The following is a 23957-nucleotide window of genomic DNA, read 5'->3' on the forward strand; positions in this document are numbered from 1 at the left end:
TAAAATAAGCATAGTCAGTTGGACCAGAAAATCAGCAGGAGAGCTTTAAAAATGTTCTCATGTGTCATGCTTTTCCCATAGCCTTGGCGATAAAACATGATAGGAAATGCCTAGAGCACTAACGTACTGTCTCTTCGTCTGGCTTCTTCCAACCCAAAAGTCCATTCACTGAAATGCTTTCAGTTCTTAAAGGTGCGCTCAACTTGCACCTCCTTCGGGAAGCTTCTCCCCATTCCACACGCACTGAAACCCTCCTCCAGGCTCCCACAGCATGCTGCCTATACCTCTCTTTTGTCACCTACGTCGTTTTGCTTGGTAAAACAGCTGGTTATTTATGTGTCTGGATCTCCCACGGGATTATAAACTCTGTGAAAGAAGAAATTACATTTACCCATATTTCTATTCCTCAGTGCCAGGTCTAGGCTTTGCATAGCAGGCATTTAAGGGATGGATAAGCTTTCTTAAGAAAACCGAGAAGAGGCTACTTCCTTTTTTAGGTATTCTTGTTATAGAAAACCGAAATTTAAGGATTTATCAACTGACCCACGAGCAATCACCCTACAAACCCCTATAAGTCACAACCACTATCAATATTTCATCGCTCTTCTCAAGTTTACATAATAAGTTCAGAACGTGAACACAGTTTTCATAATCGTTGTCCCAGTCTACCTAAAGACAGAAGTACAGTATAAATGTACGTTGCTTTTCTGTCCTGAACACAGGCTCACAACTATAGGTGTGAGAATGATTTCCAGGAACCTACAGTGCTTTCTTGAAATCCCAGGATCCCATCAGCCCTACCCTCCAGCCCACATTTCATTGGAAACAACAGTATTTCCTTCATGCTTCACTACTGATGATAAAGTGAATGAGTCAACCCTATGAAACAAAACACCAACAATAATTTACTATGAATATCATTGTATTTGTAAAGCACTTATATATCACTATCTTATTTGATCTTCTCTATGAGCTCCTGCAGCATGAGGAAATGGAATAATTATTTCAGAGATGAGGAAACTCAATTCCACAAGATAAGATTTGTCCCCAAAACACAAAGCTCATGGAGGTGATGACAAGATGTGAACTCAGGATTCAAGATACCCTACCCAGAGTTGTGCTCATTTATACAACGTGGTCTCTCTCCTGTAAAGTGTTTAACAAGGCACCAGAAGTCAGTAATGGAGCCCCTGAGACTTAGATGAATGAAAAGTTACCTAATTCAGATAAAGTATGAAATGGGTTCCATGAACATATAAAAGAAGAAGAAACAGAAAGAGACAGAGACAGAGAAAAAAAGAAACTACTTTGGGTTAAGATAGTTAAATTTCCTGGAAAACAGGGGTCTTGAACTGTACTTAAAAGGCATGCTGATGAAAGTGAGCCCACAAACTGACAGTTTCAGAATCATCCAGAAGCTCATCAGAAATACAAATTCTCCCACACTGTGTTCTCAGATCTACTGGACCATAATGTCTGAGAGTAAGTGTAATCTACATTTCTAACGTAATACAGCTTTACATCAACTGAATCATCCCAGGTGATTCCAATGCGTGCCAAATTTGAAAAGTAGTGCTTGACAGCTAAAACAGGAACTGGATAAATAAGAAGGTAACAGGCGGGTTCCAGGAGTGGGGAAATGACATTAAAAATAAGGAGGCCTACAATCTAGAACACTCAAAACTAAGTCAGCAAAGCAGATCTAGAACTAGAACAATGGACTGGAGAGGCAGCATCCCCCGAAGGACTAGGTCTGAAAAGTTTCCTTTGAAGTCGGACTGTAGAGACTTGTAGACCCAAGTTCTGAATCTGGAGAGGAAGCACGCACACATAAAGAACAAGATCGGCGTGCAATTCAAGACAAGAGGCCACACGTGGCTCAGAGACTCTTCAGAAGAAAACCTCTTTTAGCTACAACCCGGGGGGAACACAAGTTCCCCAGGGCAGATGAGGGAAAGGAACATGGCAAAGGTCCGGGATAAAAAACGTGATCTACTCAGCACAAGTGAGATGCCCTGGGACTCAGCATCTTCATCTGTAAAAGAAAAGATTCACAATCCTGCCCCAGTGGGATTGCTATGGGGATTAAGTGAGGTCATTTTACATGGCAGCTCCTGATGTAGGGTCTGGCACGGAGGAGACGCTCAATGCAGCCTCCCTTTCACTGTCAGGCCAATGGAGGGTATGAACTAGGCACTGAGCCCTCTCTGGGGCTAGGTGGGGAGCTGCTGACATTGACGCTGTTCAAAAAAAAGTTCACAAGGCAGCCTGCTGGGGGAATTCCTGTGGTTGGTGTAACCAACACACTAAGGCACATTCCACTTCAAGACTTAAGCCTCCTTCACTTCCTGCTTCTCACTCTTACTTTTTCAGAGGGGCTGCAGGTTCTCAAGTTTATCTTGAGCACAGCTTTCTTTCTAAATGACACGTAATTTCTACAGGCAAAAGTGCTCTAACTTCTTCTTTCAGATGGGACTCTCGGCTGCCCTGAAAATGGACCTGGCTCTAGTCTTAGGTGATCTGTCAGAAAATGGACACGAATCAGTCCAGCTGGTTAGCTGGGGGGTCTCCCGAAGGGCGTCTCCTAGGGGACGTTAATTAGGGTTGCTCGAAGGCAGAAAACAGTGCCAGAGTCAAATGAAAGCAAGCTGATTGTTGTCCCACGGGGCTTCCTAAAAGAAGCTAACCTACATTGTCAATACCTAAGAGGGCGCCAGAGTATGCGGCATTTGCCAGGCTTGTGTGACCACTCTTTTTAGAGTGGTATCAACTCGGACTAGCATTTATGGACCAGTCATAAGAAAACGATGACTCAAAGCATGATACAGGGAAGGCAGGCATTAGCTATCTGCGTATAGTCAACTCCCAGAAAGAATGTGAAGCTGCTCAAGTTTTTCTGTGATGCTTGATCATCTTCCCATTCACTACCCTGCTCAGTGTTTTCTCCCCTCCCTTCAGAAGCCCCCTCCCTTCCCCATGCCTCCACACACAGGATCTGCTAACCTAATCAACATGTGATGAACTAACACCTTCTGTTCCACCAACGTTCACACTGGTATCTCGATTCGTTCCACTGACTTAGAAAGCATCTCCCTTACCAAAATCCCATTCATTCAAGGTTTACCCAAATGTCATTTCCCCCACAAAGACTTCCTTAATCCCCTGCCTGCATCCCAGTTGGACGTAGTGGTTCTTTTTTCTTCTCTGAACCTTCTTGCCAAGGTTCTACTTTCTACTTTACATCATAGCTACCTGTGAACTGTCTCATCTTTGCCCGTTGGTTCACCCCTTCCCTAATACTTCACGCCTCTCATCTTGTTTCAGCCTCCCAACATGCTGGGAGGCAGAACAGGCAGGTCTAATTACACTCACAGCACTGAGACCATATAGCTTAGTGGTTAAGAGAGCAGCTTCTAGAGCCAGACTATCTGAGTTCAACTCCTGGCTTTGCCTTTTATGAACATATGACCTGGAGCTAATTGTGTGAAGTCCCCAGTTCTCAATTTTTCCTCTATGAAATGGTAAGAATAACAATACTTTCCTCAGAGAGTGGTTATGAGGATTGAGTGAGTTAATGGTGCTAAGTGCTCAGAATAATGCCTAACTCAATAAGCATTAAATAAAAGTCCCAGGGAGCTTAGAGGTGGCCAGGTCAGAATTTTCCAGATTTCTGTCATGTTTCTTCCCTCCATAATGCTATCTTTCAGTATTGCTCATCCATTCAGTAAATATTTATTGAGCTCATAAATGAGCCAGGCATGACTCTAGGCAACTGGGAAACAAAGACAGACAAGGTTCCGAACTCAAGGTCCTTACACTCTAGCAAGAGAAAAAGGAGGCAGAAAGGAGTCCATGAAAAAGTAAGATACCTAAACAAACAAGATAGATGAGTGCTTTTAATTTTGGTTCATCCTCATGTCATCTCCCTCCACCCCAACAATCCCTTACAGTAGTCCATGTTGACGAAACGTGTGCACAGAATGCTTCCTGCTTGATTTGAAACTGTTATTTCCAGAACTCAACATTTGTTTAGAACATTTTGCCTGATCTCACCAGTTTCTTCAGGTAATGAACTAGGAATCACTCCGGGGTTTTTCTTAATTATCCTACACATGCGTTTTGGGTCATCCCTCCCCTCATCCAAATAAACCCAGGTGCATCCCCCGTGGCTGATATGTGACTCAATAAAAGAACATTCTGTCTTGGCACTCAGCTGCTGCTTCTGGACTCACACCGTTTTTATGAGATTTATTACCAGAGGGGCATTTCACTATAAGAAAGTGTCATGCACAGAACTGGAGACTTGACCATTCTCTCCCTTCAGGATTCCAGCTATTAAAAGACTTAAATCGAACTAATTCCACAATTGATTCCTGAGGAACTTTGAAAATGATGCTTTTGCATCTTGCAAAATAGACATTCATCTTCCCTGCCATCTTTAGGATGTTTGTTTTGTTTTGTTTTGTTTTGTTTTGTTTTTTATCTGTGAGAAATATTCTCTCCAATTTGACTTTATTATGCTCATACTTAAAGGCTTTTCTATAGTGTTACTAAGTCATATGCCTCAATCATTTGTCATTCTTACAGTTTCTGCCTTGATTTGCTAATTCACAACTTTGTATTCTCCAGCCACACTATTCTGGAGAATATACACAGGGACATGCCCTGAACAGTGGATCCAGGTGGTGGTGACTGCATATAAATGGGGTGGAAGGGAGGGCAAAGTCATGGATAAATTAAAAATTCAAGTTGTGGATGTACACCCTCCTCCCCAAACTAGCTGCAACTCTCTAGCTTAAAGAGTAACATTCACATCCTTGAACAGAAGCAGACAAAATACCTGCAAAACTTCTGTCCCTTCCTCTGCCAAGACTTGTTGTACATCGTGGTCTTTGCTATCCGAAAATCTGCTGAATTGGAAAGTAAGTTTATTAAGACTACAAAGATGTAAGGACTAAATTCAGACACAGATGTGACCTCAGTTAGTGCCCCTTGCCTCGAATCTCAGTCTGGAGAACCCTTGGCCATTGAAAGGACTTCCATGCAGGCCTCCTGGATGCACAGGTGGAACCCGAGGTCAGATTAGCTAAGATCTGATGGCATGCTTGCCCGCTGAAAACTCTCAAGAAATGAGCCACAGAGTCAAAGAATGCCAACTCTAGATCCATCTAGTAGGGTGAGTGCCAACAGGTAGGCACACTGGTTATTTAAGCAATGGAATCTTTTACTTAAATGAAATAGCTTATAAAACTAAATTAAAACAAATCCAAGAGTACACTACTCAGGTAGAAAGACCCAGGGTCCTCACTGCTTGCCCTGTACCCCAGGATCCAAGGCCACATATCCACTCAGGACCCCAGGGCTCCACGAAGCATAGATTAAAAATTTACTGATCTGATCTAATTTCAACCTTAACTGTTGTTCAGAGGAAACTGAGGCCCAACAATTAAGAGCAGCCCATGGACAGAGAGCTACCAAGTAGCACAGCCGTAAATTCCCCTGACAGAAATCATACTGCCTTTTCCAAAATACAAAACATTTATGATCTATGATTTCTACCCTTTTTAATAGGATGAAGAAGTTGGTATAATCACTGTGCCAAACAAAATTTAAAAATGCACCCAAGGCTAAAGAGTGGTCAATAGCAAATGAGGACACCTAAATTATACCTTGGGGATCCCAAGTTGTGGAAACACAAAACATCCATTCCATGTTAAAGTTTCAAGTAATGATTCTGCAGTGAAAACAACAAAATTACAGTAGGGGAATTTTTTTTTTTTTTTTAGCCACTATACATAAATGTGTTAGGCACAAAACCAAACCACTCAAAAATCATGTGAAATCCATTCAGTTTTAAGTACAGAAAAACAGAGCATTTGTGAGGTGTGGGAGACACGTAACCTGAATGTGCTCCTTGGGTTAGTAACCTGAACTAGGAAATCACTAAAAAAAGTGTGAGGAGCCTATAAGAGAGAACACTGAGCAAAAACATTGTGAGACACATTTGATATAATAGTCACATGATTAACAAACTGTCACATCAAACTTTCCTGCAATGTGGGAACACTTTGACACTTCATATTTTTAAAACACTGACATTTTGATTCATTACTGTAAATAGCATGTTGGGTTAAATATTGTGACAAGGAACAGATCATATATATATGTACATATATATGCACTCTATATATTACATGTGTATATTTTCCCTAGCTCTGTAACATTTTGAAATATATGAAACCTTTTCTTACAGTAACAGTTTGGACCAATGTATAAACAGGCTACCCATTTCTCTTGTTAAGTAGGCAGATGGACAATGTTTCTTCATTCCACAGAAAGTGAATGAAGCAGAGGGATTTCAAGAATAATAGAATGACTTCTAAAGAGATTCCAAAGAAGCCTGTCAACTCCAAGCAAAGGATGTGATAAGAGTTGTTTTAATTTACTGCACCTGAATTCACAAAATCATTGTCACAAACACATAGGAACCACTTCTCCTATCTTCAGGTCGCTTCCAATCTACTTAGAGAAACAGACACATAGGCAATTCTAAAGCAAGGTAAACTGCTTCAAACATACAAGAAAGGCACAAAGTTCTGCTCTGTTCTTTTCTCTTTTCCTTTATTTTATTCAGAGTGCATTATTTATTGTAAATAACATATTCTCTTAGCCATTGTTAGAATAAACTGATTCAATTGAATTAAACTATAGGCACCCATCGGGGCCAAACAGTTTAGAATGATTGCAAGAATACTCAAAATACCCCAGACAAACTTTCTTCTCAAAGAAAATACAGTGTTTGATTTCCACCTAACACCAAACAAAACAATTTTCTAACTTTTCAATTTTACCTACAACTCTAAAACAAAAGGTAAAATATTCATCTCCCTGAATATCCAAGTTTAAATTTCAATTTTTCGCTTGATAGTTCCAAAGTTATTACATACTTTCAAAGTACAGACAACTTTATAAAAAGACCAGAAGCTAATCGCTCTCTCGCTCTCTCGCTCTCTCTCTCTCTCTCCAGAGATAGATTTACAAACATATTTGTCTTATATATTCAACTTTCTCTCTGGACATTATGCCATTACTATTCAACTCATCTTCCTCCGTAAAAACCTGCAAACTTAGATACAAAAAAGGAAACATGAGATATATATATAATATCTATATATAGTAAGTCTATTTATATCCATATATATATTATATCTATATATCATATATTATAATGTGAGATATACATAGTATAATATATATAATCTATTATAGATAGATACATAGATATCTAAGATATCTAAGATACCATACACTACAAATAAGCTTTGCCTCTGTTCTGAAAATTAAATTAGGCAATGGTGTCCTTCCTGAACACATATATAAAAAAGAAGACTGTTCCACATTTATGGTTTTTCTCAAAGGATGTAGAATGTTATCAATCAAACTCATCCAAATCCTACAGAGTTAGGAAAGCAGAATGCATACCATCTACTGAATATGGCAAATGTTGAGAGGAACCCACAAAACAATATCAACTAAAATCTAGGCTTTAACTGCAACATTCAAAAATTCTTACATCCTTCCTTTGTAACCAACAGTAGTCTAATTTTGTTCTTAGATAAATTAGTCAATTCATTTAGGGCAGACAGCCTTTTATCCGTCTATCCTGGATATATCCAAATTTATTAAAAGTTTACCAATTCTTACACTCTATTCTGAAGTTTATCTCAAATTAAACAAATTAAAGAATATAAAAATACACCGTTTTTCCTTGGCTTACTGGAAAAAAAAAAAAAAAAACAAGGTGTTGTCCAAAGCATTATAACAAATCACTATTTGAACCTGAGGCCTCGTAACTATTTTCCCAAACTCTTAAGGAAGTAGGTTACAACCCTAAAAGGTTGGAAACTCCTCGAGAAAAGGATGAACCACTGCCTATGGAATAGCCATCCTCCCGCAAGTAGTGGTGAAGAATAGAAGTAACATTGCATTATTTAAAAACAGAAGACCTGGACACAAATCAAATCTCACCATTTTGAAGTGAACTTGAGCAGGCCACTTGACTCATTTCTTCACTGTAGAATGATGATAATACTGGACAGCATACTGGATTTTATGGAAATTAAGAACGTAGGAGAAATCATACAGAATCCAAACTGGTGAGAACACTGTTCCCCAAAATCATAATCTGCCAACTTTCATTGTCAACTAAAAATATTTTAAGAGGTCATCTAAATTCAACCAAGTTCAACTCAACCAAAATTTACTGTATGCTCATGATATGTGATTTAGGTCTATGCCAGATGCCATGTTTGAAAGGCAGCAGGGAGGGAGGAAAGGAGGGAGAGGAGGAGGGAGGAAAAAAGAAAGGGAGAAAAATCCCTTCTACCCCCTAGGGCCCTGCAATCTTGTGGAGGAGTCAACATCTCATATATGAACTATCTGAAGAATACTTAACACTATATAATAAGGAATCCGCCAAGAAAGGATGGTGCTGACGGTGGCTCTTACGATAGTCTTATGTGAGGTCCTACGTGAGGTCAGGAAAGGGTTCAGAGCAACAGAGAACATGACATTTTTCCCCTGCCCCCTTAAGCATCTACTTCTCAATAACCTCATCTGTGGCATGGGATAGGAAGAGTCTCTGCCGATGGGCACAGATGCGTGGCACCTGACAATCACTGTAGGCATTGATGGGCTCCCAGCTATCCGTAACTCCCCGTCACGTCCTCATCCCTTCCTCTGCACTGAGTCCCTCTCCCTGTTCACCTCCCCTACCCATTCCTAGAGACCGTGACGTCCCCAGGCCTGGCTCATCTCCATCCACAGCCTCCTGGGCTGCAAGGGGCCCTCAGGCAGGGTAACTGCGGCACAGTTGGAACCGGGTGGAAATCAGGAGACCTGAGTTCCCACCCCAGCCTCATCTCTGCTTTCACTCTGTGACCTTGAGCAAGTCACTGCTCGATGGGCCTTCGTGTTCTCACCCAGCGCATGAGGAGAGGATCTTTAAAAGCCTGTCCCACTCCCCAGTGTTCCATGTCTGCGTCCTGACCTATAGCTTCCAGTAGCTTCTTTTTTTATTTTTAATTTTATTTTATTATGTTATGTTAGTCACCATACAGTACATCATTAGTTTTTGATGTGGTGATCCACGATTCATTGTTTTCGTACAACCCCCAGTGCTCCATGCAGTATGTGCCCTCCTTAATACCCATCACCGGGCTAACTCATCCTCCCACCCCCCTCCCCTCTAAAACCCTCAATTTGTTTCTCAGAGTCCATAGTCTCTCATGGTTCGTCTCCCCCTCGGATTTCCCCCCTTCATTTTTCCCTCCCTTCTCCTAATGTCCTCCATGCTATTCCTTATATTCCACAAATAAGTGAAACGGTATGATAATTGACTTTCTCTGCTTGACTTATTTCATTTAGCATAATCTCCTCCAGTCCCATCCATGTTGATGTAAAAGTTGGGTATTTATCCTTTCTGGTGGCTGAGTAATATTCCATTGTATATATGGACCACATCTTCTTTATCCATTCATCTGTTGAAGGGCCCCGAATCACCAAGGAAATGTTGAAGAAGAAAAACAAAGCTGGGGGCATCACGTTGCCCAATTTCAAGCTATATTACAAAGCAGTGATCACTAAGACAGCAAGGTACTGGCACAAAAACAGACATATAGACCAATGGAACAGAATCGAGAGCCCAGAAATGGACCCTCAACTCTATGGTCAAATAATCTTTGACAAAGCAGGAAAAAATATGCAATGGAAAAAAGGCAGTCTCTTCAGTAAATGGTGCTGGGAAAATTGGACAGCTACATGCAGAAGAATGAAACTTGACCATTCTCTTACACCATACACAAAGATAAACTCAAAACGGATGAAACACCTCAATGTGAGACAAGAACCCATCAATATCCTAGAGGAGAACATAGGCAGTAACCTCTTTGACATCGGCCACAGCAACTTCTTTCAAGATACATCTCCAAAGGCTAGTGAAACAAAGGCAAAAATGAACTTTTGGGACTTCATCAAGATAAAAAGCTTCTGCACGGGGCACCTGGGTGGCTCAGTTGGTTAAGCAACTGCCTTCGGCTCAGGTCATGATCCTGGAGTCCCGGGATTGAGTCCCGCATCGGGCTCCCTGCTCGGCGGGGAACCTGCTTCTCCCTCTGACCCTCCCCCATCTCATGCTCTCTCTCTCTCTCTCTGTCTCATTCTCTCTCTCAAATAAATAAATAAAATCTTAAAAAAAAAAAAAAAGCTTCTGCACAGCAAAGGAAACAGTCAACAAAACAAAGAGGCAACCCACAGAATGGGAGAAGATATTTGCAAATGACACTACAGATAAAGGGCTGGCATCCAAGCTCTATAAAGAACTTCTCAAACTTGACACCCAAAAAACAAATAATCAAGTCAAAAAATGGGCAGAAGACATGAACAGACACTTCTCAAAAGAAGACATACAAATGGCTAACAGACACATGAAAAGGTGTTCATCATCATTAGCCATCAGGGAAATCCAAATCAAAACCACACTGAGATACCACCTTACACCAGTTAGAATGGCCAAAATGGACAGGGAAAGAAACAACAAATGTTGGAGAGGTTGTGGAGAAAGGGGAACCCTCTTACACTGTTGGTGGGAATGCAAGTTGGTACAGCCACTTTGGAAAACAGTGTGGAGGTTCCTCAGAAAATTAAAAATAGAGCGACCCTAAGACCCAGCAATTGCACTGCTGGGTATTTACCTGAAAGACACAGATGTAGTGAAAAGAAGGGCCATGTGCACCCCAATGTTCATAGCGGCAATGTCCACAATAGCCAAACTGTGGAAGGAGCTGAGATGCCCTTCCAGGAGTTTCTAAGTGACAACTGGGGCTCACCAGTCGCACCACCTCTGAAGAGGCACTGCCATGACCACATCGACGGTTTCTACTGTGGGGAAGGTCAGGGGCTCCTTCAGAAAATAGCTGATCTAAACAGAGCCCGAGGACTGTCATGGCAACACTGCGCAGAAGCTGCCAGAGGTAGGGAGGAAAAGCAGCCAAGATGCCTGCACAGCTGCCACATTTCAGCGCAGCGCTCAAACCTCGTTAATATCGTCTTGCTTAATACCAACTCCCAGAGATCATAAGCTATTTTTACTATGTATTTAACAGATTTGTGTCTCGTCTTCCCGGCCAGCATTTTCACAGTCCAGCGCAGAGGACTCTGCCACCCGAGAGCCCTGAGAACTTCAGGCCACCCAGGGTTAGGTCGAGGGAGAAGGAGAGGCGGGGACGAGAAAAATGAACAGGGGAGAGAAATTTACAGTCGGTGGGCTGGAGGCATGGGGAAAGGAGGGAGAGAGATGTAATAAGAGCAAGTACAAGCCAATACTACAAATGCTCACTTGGGAGGCACTCAAGTCCGGTTCTCCCAAGATTCGGCTGTATACTGGGGAGAACACAGGTCCGCCCACCTCAGTCTTGATCACAACATCGGCTTGCTTATTACACTTGTCTTCACAGTCAGTGACCCTTAAAACAGTCGGGTGTGCAGCTTTGCAGAGCTCTGCGCCCATGTCCTGGGAGCTAAGCGCCCATCTACTATAGTATGCCCATCAGAGCTTCTAAGGAAGGGCTTCTGCTAAATACCCCGTTTACAAGCCGTCTCCCTCACGCAGAGGGCAAATTCTAGCTTACGACTGACTGACCAAGCTAAACTCTGTGAACGCACCTGTCATGGGGCCTGTCACATAACAGATACCCAGTAAATGTGTGCTTGCTTCCCTCTGTTTCACAGAGCAGCAGTGCCATGGGTAACACCTTGATTGCTGTGGCCTTCAGGGAAAGGAGGAACCCAGCCAAGGCCTGAGCGGTGAGCAGGAACTCTGGCCACAACCGTCCCTCTACTGCTTGGTCAGACGGGGACGCCATTCTCAGACCTGCTACTAACTGGCAGGTTAGTATGTCAGTCATTTCTCCCCAGGGAGAGGGCTCTAGACAGCTGTTAAGTCCCTTTCCAGTTCTGCAATTCTCTAAGCCTATACGTATAAGGCTCATGTCCATCTTAAACGCAAGCAACAGGGAGCAGGGGAAAACGGTTGAAGAATATAGTCACGTGCTTCTTTATTGAACAGTATGTCTAGGGCATGGCTGGGAGCTAATGGGGATTCAGAGAAGCAGAAATAGTCTTTAGATTCAGAACCCGTATACTATGTGTGCAGGAGAGGCAGGGGAGGGGTGTGAGGAAACAGGAAAAGACGGCAATCAAAATAAAGTTTCATTATAAAACAAAGTCCAAGGCTAAGACCGTATTTCAGAGCCAAGGGGTACAGGAAGAGGCTTCCCTAGGAGGAGGGCTTTGAGCTGGTCCTTCAGGCAGGACAGCAAGGCCCACACAGGCAAAATGGAGGGAGCTGGCATTCTATAGCGTTGGCCCTCTGCAGGAGAAGGGTTATCGGTACCTTGAATGGTTAAATGTCTTATTTGTTTTATGTCTCAGATCATTTTAACATTCTGTGTTTTATGCATTAAAGGCCGGCATAATAATAATCATGCCATCCACCCCTCATCATGATGCTACATGGGGTAGTAGGAAAGGAACAGGACACATGGGCCCTGGGCCCTGTCCCACGATCACAATTACCTGGCGGGGTTGAGCTGAATGGCTTATCTGGCTGTGGGATAGGAGATTTTACAGAATTCCAGTTGGAGTTGAAGCTTCTTGACAACCATCTTGTCCAAAGCTAACGTTTTGCAATTGAGTAGACTGAGTCCAGAAAAGACGAGATTTCTCTCAACTGGATATTTCTGTTAGCCATTTCCAGTTCTCTGGACATGGCTGGTAGTCACCTGCTTCTGGGTCTTGCCTGAGGCTGATTCTGGCCTGCCAGCGATTTCCCCCTCCACTTCCTATAACATCCCATCAAAGTCCATAAGGCCGTCTTCCAAAGCCAGTTCCAATACAGTTTCTAAAAGAAACCCCCAGGTAGAAAGAGTTCCTCAAATTCTCTCACTCACAGGGCATAACTACTGAGCTCGGTTGGCCGGGACTCAAACTCAAACTCAAACTCACCTCTACATCCCTGCCACCTCCCTTCTTCGATTTCTTAGTAATCCACCCTGCTTGGTAGGTGCCAAGTAAATGCTTATTAAGTCAGGCTGGTCTGCAACCTCCGTTTTCTGACACTTGGCCAAGTACCTTCTCAAACATATGCTGCCCCTGATCACTCCAAGTCTAGAAGTGTGCAATCCCTCCAACCACCTCCAAATCCATCAAGCTATTTCCCAGACTGACTAAATACGGAGCAAGAGGGAAGAGACAGAGAGGAAAGGAGAGGAGCAAAGGGTGCAGACCACACACTAGGCATGTGCCTGTGAGCATTATCATTCCAGCCTCACAAGGAGGGAACCTGCCGTGCAGAGCGTCAATGGCCGGCCCAGGGTCTCATGCAGGCTCCCCAGGGGAGCAAGCGCATCCCGTTCTGCAGTCTAAAAGGATACTGCCTCTACCACTGTGGAAAACCGTCAGATGGACAGCCTCAACCCGCAGCCATCGGCAGGGCAGACCCGTTGAGTGTCCAGCGGAGGATGGGAGCCATCTGGGAAAGAGGAGCATGGCAGCCACCTACGGCAAAGGCTGTGTACCGAGCGACACTCAACCAGCAAGGTCAGGGTGAAATCACGGCAGACGAATTATGAGACAGAGCTGTGTAGCTCCAGAGGCAACCTAAGGCACACATCTGATGGAAATTTTAAAAAATCTCTTCAAATACACGGGGACTCGGATGCCAGCGCACATAGTGGTGGCCCGAGCCAGACAGCAAAGGCATATTGGCACCACTGTAATTTGTCCATTCACCAATATGCTTCCCGAAAAACACCCATATGCTTTCTTTTAGCTTCCATATGCTTTTTTAGCAAGGAAACTAAAATATTTCATTAGTTTTGAGTAATTAATAATTACTTATTTCACAATAGTCACCCTCATTAAAACACGAAAATAACTGATTAAGCTGCAGGATCCTGGCTTTCAACTCAAGCTTTGTGCCTTTTTTCCTTTTTTTTTTTTTAATTCTTCCCCTCTAGGAATTGAGTAACGGAGTAAAACAGCCAGTGTGGAAACATCCGCAAGATGGGGGAATGGGGAGTTCTGAGACGCACAGCCCGGCACGCCTCTCGACTGAGACATCATGGCTTAATGAAAAGAACATGGACTCTGTGAGCAGAAAGACTTGGGATCCAATCCCAGTTTGACCCCCATGAGTCGTACTTCTGAGGAAATGAAAGGCGTTGAAAAGATAAAGGCTGCTGGATTCCTTCAAGCCAGCCTTCCATGATTCCCAGGGAGCGACTTCACAGGCTTCCCTCCCACCATCGCAAGGCATGGGGAAGGCCTGCCCCAAAAAGGCTGGCACCATGCCAGCCACTGGCACCAGGCCATGGCCAATGGCCTTGACATTGATCTCAGGCATAAAACAATGCTTCTCATGAACCACCTGGGGATCTTGTGAAAATGTAGATTCTGATTCAGGAGGTGGGGAGTGTGGCCTGAAGTCTGCATTACTAACAAGCTCCCAGGTGATGCTGATGCTCCTGGTCTTCAGACCAAACTTTGAGAAGCAACAGCCTAAAAAGTAGCAAGATGAAATCAGAAAGTAGAATCTGTAAAGCAGGACAACGGTGCCTGCCTCTTCAGGCTACGATGAGGATTACCAATCACATTAACAATCATGCCTCCATGTACTGGACTTGACCTCCCAACAGTCCTGGCAGTAGGGTATGATTTCCATTTGACAGACAACAAAACCGAGACCCAAAGAAATCAGGTCCTGTATCGAAGGTCATGCAACTAACTACGCCGGATTCCCAATCCAAGTGTATCAGCCTGTCGAGCCTATCTGCTGTGTGTTGGTGGAAGACAGAAAATCTTAGGTGGCCACTACCATAGAGGCGTATGAAGTCTGGTTTTTACTTTGCCTCCGTTTTCCCATGGGTGAGATGAAGACATTATACCTGACAATCTCTGAGGCCTCTTCGACCCTCTGACACCAGCTTTCGCTCTCATGGCTCCCACGTGCACTCACATGGGTCACCAAGCATTAAGTATTAGCTTCACACATGTGGCAGACATTACATCTTGGCACGATCCAAATTCTAGCTGCTCACATCTGCATTTGTGCTGATCCATGCATGGTCAGAAGTCTATCTCTGCTAAAAAATCCCACGCTCAGTCTAACAGAGAGAAAACAACACACGGATTCCCCAAAGCATTGACATTCCAATCCGGTTGATAACTCATAGCTATCGGGGTACTATGGCTCTAATCTGTTTTTGTCTCCTCCTCATCTCACTTACAAAAATGGAGAAATTGAGACCACTAACCTGACAGAAGCTTGAAGAAAAATAAAAACATTAGTTATTTATAATGCATTTTATACAATTGTCCAACATTTCTTAGTCTGCCTTAAGGTGCCAGATAAGCATTTAATTAATCAATTATCTCTTAAATGATTCAGGAAATGTGATCTTGTCCCTCTCTGAACTCCCACAGCACAGATTCACTGCACTCCCCTGGGTCCCACTGACCATTTTCTACCAGGGATTTCTATGGTTTCTAGAATTTTCATTGTCTCTATTCATATTCAGTATGATCCCCAGAGGTAATCACATATTTGGGACCAGATCTGGATTTGAATCCAGACTTTGCTATTCATAGCTGTATGACTGGGTGGATTACTCAACCACTCTGACCTCACCTTCTGTACATGAAAAATGGGAAAAAAAATTCCAGTTTGCCAGATTAAATGAAATAATATCTTAAAATGGTTATCATAAAAAAAAATGGTTATCATTTACTGATTCTGGGTTAAAAGTAATTTGAGTAAGTGAGTGAGTGAGTGAGTAAAGCTAGCAGAATAGCAGTCTCAATGGTAAAATATCAGTCAACGGTTTGAGACATTGAACTATCCAGGACCACGCTCATAAATGAGGCTGAAACTCAGAGAAGAACCACAGGTGAACTATGAAAAATCCAACAGCAAAAGGAAATATATGTTAGCCAAATGTCATCTCAGGCCTTCCATATCAAAGAATGTCTTCTGCTTAACCTAGAATCTACACTGGCCTTCAGAAGGCCTACAAACCTCCTAAAATTATAGCCACCATTCTATGCAGATGTGCATTTTCTAACTATTTCATAGATTCACCTAGAGTTTTTAAATTGCCATAATCCTCTGCCCTACACTGCCCCCTCACACACACACACACAGGCACCACCCAAGAGTTAAAAACTACTGCCTTAGGCAAAAAAGGGACCTGTCGGGGCACCTGGGTGGCTCAGTTGGTTAAGCGACTGCCTTCGGCTCAGGTCATGATCCTGGAGTCCCGGGATCGAGTCCCGCATCGGGCTCCCTGCTTGGCAGGGAGTCTGCTTCTCCCTCTGACCCTCCTTCCTCTCATGCTCTCTGTCTCTCATTCTCTCTCTCTCTCTCAAATAAATAAATAAAATCTTAAAAAAAAAAAAGGGACCTGTCAACTAAGGGGGAGAAAAGGTGATTTCAATTTTTAAAAGGCTGAGGGATGCAAACACACTGTTTAGAACCTCCATGGGCAGTGAAAGTTTTGATAATGAGCACTCCAAACCAGAGAAAGGTGGTTCTGGATTCAAGACCTGGCTCAGCTGCACACTTGTTATGGGACCTTGGGCTAACCAGAGACTCAGGAAAATCAGGACTGAGAGAACCTCTGACATCATCTATTCCACTGTCCTTCTCCTCCCATTGCATAGATAGAGAAACTGAGGTTCAGGGCAAGGTCATGGCTTCACCAGTGTCAAAGCAAATTAATTAGAGCCAGAATTTGAACTTCAGACTCGGTAAAATGATTTTCACACTCTGTATTTCAGTATCAGAAGGTCCAAGATATGTGCTTAGATCCAGTGGCCTCTAAATTAACTACTAAATGATGGATAATTATGACTCCCTCCTCTGGACCTGGAAATCTCATGAACACATGAGTTTGGTTTTGGCAAAGATCATTCCAGCTGCTTCTCAGTCCCAGCCCAGTCCCATAAGAACAAGGCAGAGAGACGGTCTGAAAGAATGAGAGATGCTGCTATTAATCTTGTGTAGCACTGCACCTGGGAATTACAGGCCTTGAACTAGATTTCACTGTGTTGGCTATTACTCTCCTGTCCTCTTGCTTATTAATCCTTCATCCGTCTTCTCTTTATTAATGTTTCCAACTATGCACAGTAAACAGCCAGCGAGGAGCTCATCCTCAGCTTCCTATAATTCATTGGATCAAAAAAGGGCAGGAGGAGGGTGGAGGAAACAGAGGTGATGTCAGGGTCAAGTAATCTCTTACAGGAAGGACTGCAGGGGAATCCATAGTCTCCTAATAAAAAACAGACAGCAGAAGCCAGCCAGGATCTCTTACTCCACTGCCCCACGGAATTAACAAAGATGGAATCCATTTTTGCTTTAAAAGCATCTCATGTCCCTGCGTTGACACAGAGATGGGCTTTGCCTGAAAGACAATGGCCCTTTAAATAACGGGAAGAGAAAGGACAGTTTATAGAAAGAGATATCTCTCCTACAACAGAGATACAACCATGGAGTCAGAATAAAAGTCTAGAACCAGGATCTGCCACTGATGTCTTAGACAGATTGGACTCCCTCCCTGACCCCAAGTCTCAGTCTCTAACAAGGGAATTTGGCTAGATTGGTTCTTAAAGTCCCCTCTGGCTTTGACATTCTGACCTCTCCTTACAGGTCAAGGACTCAATCTGGAAAAATCCAATAGAAGACCCCATCAACGTTAACCAGTGGATAAGTTTACCGGATCCTCTAAAAATGAGACCCAGATTATGGAGTAGAGAAACATGGTGGAAGATGGACTTGTTTTCTTCCCTTCTAACCAGAACCTGAATGTTGCTGGAGGTAAGGGATGACGAGTGCATAAACAGCCCATCATAGCATAGAGAGAATCCAAACCATGAACTGCTCTTCTGATATGTAAAAGAACCAAGCGAATAGAAAAATACCTACTTCCAAACACTGGCTCTGTCACAGGGTCCTAAGACTTTCCTAGGACTTCTGGAAAAGTGACAGCAGGACAAAGAAAAGACTGGTTAAGAAATAAAAATCACAGACAATAGGACATTTGACTAGAAGTCATGCCATGATCAACGGGCCCAACTCCATCTGTTGTCAGATGCTGACCTGGGCCCTGGAGAGGGAAAGTGACTTGCCAAAGGTGACACAGCCAGAGCTGGGATTAGAATTAGATTCTCATGACTTCTGGGTCACACAGCACAACATGAAACATGGCTTCCCTCCCCAAAACAATGCTCTTCTATCCAGGTAACTCTGAAATAATTTCATGTGTAACTCCTGCCTCTACCTCCACCTCAAAAAGCAGTAACTGGTGAATTTGACTTAAAGTAGACTAGGGCTGTTTCCATCAAATTATAATAAAAAAATTCGCTCTAGCAATAGAGACAAGTCCATGATAATTAATTCAGTACTATTCATCCTCGCTAATGAATCACCCTGTGGAAAACAAGGATAATCAACGGTCTACAGGAGGCCAGAAGCCTATTCTTGTTCAAGTACAGATCTTGCCTATTAAAGAACATTGGGTATCAACTCTAAATAGTAAACAGGGTATACTGTTTCAGATTCCATGAAGTGCAGCTTTAAATAGATTTGGTTTGGAAATGGAAGAGGGAACACACCACAGTCAGTGGATCAATGTTGAAAGCAGAGAAAAACACGATTACACTCATTAAGTGGGTACCTGTTGACACATCTCCTGTCAAGTCTAATTATTTATTTAAACTGTTATTCTTTCTTCATTACTGCCACTGATACCAATTATTACCATAAGATTATTTTCAATTTCTACAGCATGCCCCCAGAATATTTACTTCTCTACCACCCAAAGGTTATTTGAGAAGTTTTTATCCTTCCCTGCCCACCAATCCCCACCTCCAAAATATGGATGGATAGCAGGATGGAAGGGTGAAAAGATACAGATGAAATCCCTCTCTCGCAAGGGCAATTCTTTCTTAACCTTTCAAGGCTTGCTTAAACTCCTGTTTGTAGTTTCAAGATGGGTTTCAGTGCAGAAGAGGGGCATACTTACATAGTTTCAAAGCTTACTCTATTAATATTTAACAGCTGGCATTTGGAGAAAAGTTAATATAACTGCAGCTTCTAAACGAACCACTTAGATCTCTGCCTAACAAGGTTATCAAAAACTATAATATTACGTGTCTACAGAACACTCTTTTCTGATAGATTTATCCATGAAAATACATGGACTATATTAGAAAGGAGCTTTTGCAGGAGTAATTTAGGGACTAGAGAGGGACCAAAAGATGGGCAGGAGTCATTCCTGTATTTTTGGCCACTACCATTTTTTATAGCCCTCTCTTTCTTAGGAATGAGAATAAAATCTAAACAATAAGCTACTGCTCTGTCTGATCTAATTATGGAGGAGTTTCACAGTCCATACATCACCTACCTTGTCTGCCCAAGACATGTTCTTATGTGATGTGTATGGTGAATATTAGCTTTAAAAAAACCATGTTAATTTAAAAAAAAACATATTAGTATAACACCATAATTTCCACTCAATTCTAAACCATTAATTCCGACAAATATGGGGCATGACAACAAACTTCAATTTTTTTTAATTTTTTTTAAAGATTTTATTTATTTATTTGAGAGAGAGAGAGAGATTGAGAGAACAAGTGGGGGGGAGGGGCAGGGGAAGAAGCAGACTCCCTGCAGAGCAGGGAGCCTGACATGGGGCTCGTTCCCGGGACCCTGGGATCATGACCTGAGCCGAAGGAGGACGCTTAACTGACTGAGCCACCCAGGTGCCCAAACTTCAATTTTTTCAAAGGTCTGTGTAACTAAAGTCACACTGACAGTTCAAGATCATGGAAGTAACATACCAATGGAATGACTGAAATATTCAGCAAAACAAATGTTCATAGCATTGTAAATGCTGATACCAAATCTTCCACAAAGTTGCTATCCTACAGGGCTTGTCGTTAGGAACACCATATTGATGACGTCACCTCTTTCTCATCCAAGGCTTCTCAAAGACAACATAGAACCCAGCAGACCTAACCAGGAAGTGCAATGATGGCTGGTTAGCTGTAAAAGAACTCCCATCTTGCAAATTTTACAACCATCATGCTTCCTTTAAATTTTTTTCTGGCCTCTGTTTTCTTGACAAACTCCAGACAAATACGTTCTTTTGCCAAAGTCCTAGCTCCTTCGCACCGGTCCCCTAGAACAAGGTCATATAGATACGATGGGGTCTGAGTTTCAAAATCCTCTAACTCATTTTCCATATTCTTAGGACTTTGGTGATGTCACTGTAGCCTTGAATTATGTCTTTTTTTTTTTATTTAAAAGATTTTATTTATTTATTTGACAGAGAAAGACACAGTGAGAGAAGGAACACAAGCAGGGGGAGTGGGAGAGGGAGAAGCAGACTCCCTGCCGAGCAGGAAGCCCGATGCGGGACTCGATCCAGGGACTCCAGGATCATGACCTGAGCCAAAGGCAGTCGCTTAACCAACTGAGCCACCCAGGCGCCCTGAATTATGTCTTTTTGAGATCTTTTCGGGGCAGCTAAAAGACAGTGACAGACTCCACAAGTGGAGTTTGATCCCTTCATAGCCAGGAAGCATTGGCAGCATAGTGTAGTGAAAAATTCCATCAAGGGCCAGGAAATTAGAGAGAAGCCCTCCTGCCACATGCTAGCTGGGGATACAAAGAGACAGTAGAAAGGAACATAGCACATTATGGGGGCACCTGGGTGGTACAGTCAGTTAAGCGTCCAACTCGAGGTTTCAGCCCAAGTCGTAATCTCCCAGGTGTGGGATCGAGCCTCGCATTGGGCTCCGTGCTCAGCAGCTTCTGCCCCCACCCCCACCACTCATGCTCTTATAAGTCTTAAAAAAAAAAAAAAAATAGCACATTATAGACATTTAAATACTTGTTAAATCTGAATTTTCTGTGTTGCCTAGATTTTTGTGCTTTTGGTATTAAACCAGGAAGGCTACAAACTGAAAGGGGAAATTAAATCAAGAAGAGATAAAAGGATGGCAGTTCATTGCATTGGCCATTTTTTCAGGTTTTGGTGCTCATGCAATACTTTTGCATTTATTCAACATTATTGTTAGGATGCCTATTAGCATTTCATAAACATAAAGATGCTGATCCTCTCTTACCTCAGATAGCTAGCTCTTGGAATGGTCAGTGGACACAAGGTTCAGCAAGTTGCAATGCTGGTGTCTGTAAATGAAAAAGGTAAACATTACTCTTAGGTACTAAGCTATAGTTATCATAAACTCATATATATAGCAGTTTCTTGTTTTGCAAAACATTTTCATATTCATTATCTCATTTCACTCCATAACCCCCCAATGAAGAAGCAGGAAGAGATTAGTCTACTCACTTCATTGGTGAGGAAACAAAAACTCATGGAGGAAGAGACAGAAGGAGAATGGAACAAACATATTTCTCATGACTAACTTCACAGATATATTTTGAATGACTATTACTGTCTTCATCTTACAGATACGGAAATGGAAGTTCAGGAAAGATGGGTGGCCTGCCCAAGACTACACAGTACAGTACACAGAAGGGTAAAAGTTTGGACTCTCTGGACTCCGCCTGTTGGTCCAGTGATCCTTCCTTTATAGCTTAGTCTGTCCTGGGCTATTAGGTTAGGAAAACACAAACAACTCATTGACTTTCTCTACTAGGGTGGGTGGAGGAGGGGATAATACAATAAAACCAGCTATTTGATTGACATGAGAAAGTGGCAAAAACACATGGGATTTGGAGCCCGTCAGACTTGTCTTCCTCCTAAGGATGTCCTTGGGCAAGTTACTTAAACTCTCTGAGTGTCAATTTCCTTATATGTAAATAGGGATTATAATATCTACTTCATAGCCCAAGCTCTGTTAAACTTTTTTGTAAGATTCTCCTCCATTATTTCATATCTATAGATATGGACAGTAGTGATATACAAAACATTAATATCTCTTCCTATGAGCCCATGTTTATCTGATCAAAGAGTGATGTTACAAGCTCACAATCTACAGAATATCTCTAGGCTGGGAATTTCTTCGATTTCATATGCCTAATTCTAAAACACCGCAATACTTATCTATGTGTATCTCCCATGGCCTCACCTAACAACGACACAAAGAATGTTTGTTTCAAAAGACAACACCCCAAAATGTAAAAATCAAGTGTCCTCTCGACCCCAAAAAGCAAGAGATGCTGCTCTAGGTGAAGGACCTGCAGCTGCATCCCAAATCATTTGAAAGTCTGGGCCTTTGTGCCTGAAGTTTGTCCCTTAGATTCAGAGAGATGGAGCTTCCAACAGAAGAACATATAGGACTCAAATAAGATTAAGAATAGAATGTGGTTGATGGGGCGCCTAGGTGGCTCAGTCGTTAAGCGTCTGCCTTCGGCTCAGGTCATGATCCCGGGGTCCTGGGATCGAGCCCCGCATTGGGCTCCCTGCTCTGCGGAAAGCCTGCTTCTTCCTCCTCCACTCCCCCTGCTTGTGTCCCCTCTCTTGCTGTCTCTTTCTCTCTGTCAAATAAATAAATAAAATCTTTAAAAAAAAATAGAATGTGGTTGATAAGATACCCTGCAAGAAAGTCTTGTCATAGGCCACCAAAATCAAAACAGTAATCATCTTTATTACCAATTTTACCAATAAGGAAACCAAACTTCAAAGATCGTATGGTTAAAATGGATCAGATCAAAATGTAACCTTGAATCTTGACACCAAAACCAGGAAGGACCCTTCTATTACATGATGCAGCCTCCCATTTAGGAGCACATTACCATATAAAAGTCAACTGTCAAGGCACCAAAGCACATTTAGTATTGAGCCCGCTTCCCTGGCAAGTAAAAGGAGAGAGAGAGAGAGAGAAGACTTCATAACTGTGGTCTAACCAGAAGGTGACACATTATGAAGCTGGGGCAAAAGGAGTGTTCAAAGCAGGGTTACCATGCAGACTTTCTCAGCTCTCCCCAGTGCAGTTTCAGAGATGCAACATCTTTGGCAAACTCTCAAAACACAACCACAGAAATAACAGAAGCCAGCAACCCTGAATTCTCTCTCATCAAGAAGTCTCAGTGCTCAGCAATAGAGAAGCTGAAGCCTCCTCGCTATGAAGTTCACCAGCCCTCTTCACATGATTCGAGTGTCCTCAATAACTCATACATATTACCTAATGCAATGGAGTTCTCCACTAGACCCATAAAGGCATCTTAGACAACTGGCAAACCCCACTGGAGCATCTTGATAATAAAGCCAGTCATCCTTAGCCTCCTCTGTATTTATGACTGCTGACCAAGACCCTGGCAGTCTGCATCCTTGGTCAAACCACCCGCTCTCTCTCTCAAGAAAAATGTTCTCATCTTCAGAAGCAATTTCAACCCAAAATAAAGAAACCTGTATACTCAGCATTTAATTTGCAAACTTTCAACCTATTAAGTATGTGCAAAAGCAAGACTCACCAAGTCAACTTGGAGCTGGTAGAGAATAATTGATAATTTACACTGTATTTTGGGAAAAACAGGAATGAACAAATGAAGCCAATGAAAAAGAGAGAGAGGAAAGAAATATGACAGGGAATAAGGAATAAGGCAGAAAGGAATGGAAGGATGTGAGAAATAAAGGAGCAGAGAGAACTGCTCCAAAAGGTTTTTCATAAACCACAATGTCTTCTGAACCGACCCCTGCACCCTGGGACAATTTTTAAGCAACACAAGTCTACAATGATGAACCTCACATTATGAACACAAACTCCAACCAATTGACACCAGAATCACTGTGGCCAATGTAAAGATACCTCTTAATACTTGATATTTTACAAGTGCTATATTACCAACGAGCAACACGACAGAGCCTTGTAAA

The 23957-nt window shown here is 42.5% G+C and overlaps 1 protein-coding gene across 6 annotated transcripts in view; it reads right to left on the reverse strand.

The window, feature by feature from the left end:
- Nucleotides 1–23957, reverse strand: part of LPP (LIM domain containing preferred translocation partner in lipoma) — a 666907-nt gene that overhangs the window by 480396 nt on the left and 162554 nt on the right. For all 6 annotated transcript variants that reach the window (XM_064582229.1, XM_064582145.1, XM_064582041.1 and 3 more), the window contains one exon: nucleotides 21244–21307. The gene's annotated coding sequence lies outside the window, so the exon portion shown is untranslated. The remainder of the gene's footprint in view (nucleotides 1–21243; nucleotides 21308–23957) is intronic.

The sequence above is a fragment of the Mirounga angustirostris genome, unplaced genomic scaffold (assembly GCF_029215605.1).
Source record: "Mirounga angustirostris isolate CCGP_5_RB_7025 unplaced genomic scaffold, mMirAng1.0.hap1 SCAF_1, whole genome shotgun sequence".
Taxonomy (NCBI): domain Eukaryota; kingdom Metazoa; phylum Chordata; class Mammalia; order Carnivora; family Phocidae; genus Mirounga; species Mirounga angustirostris.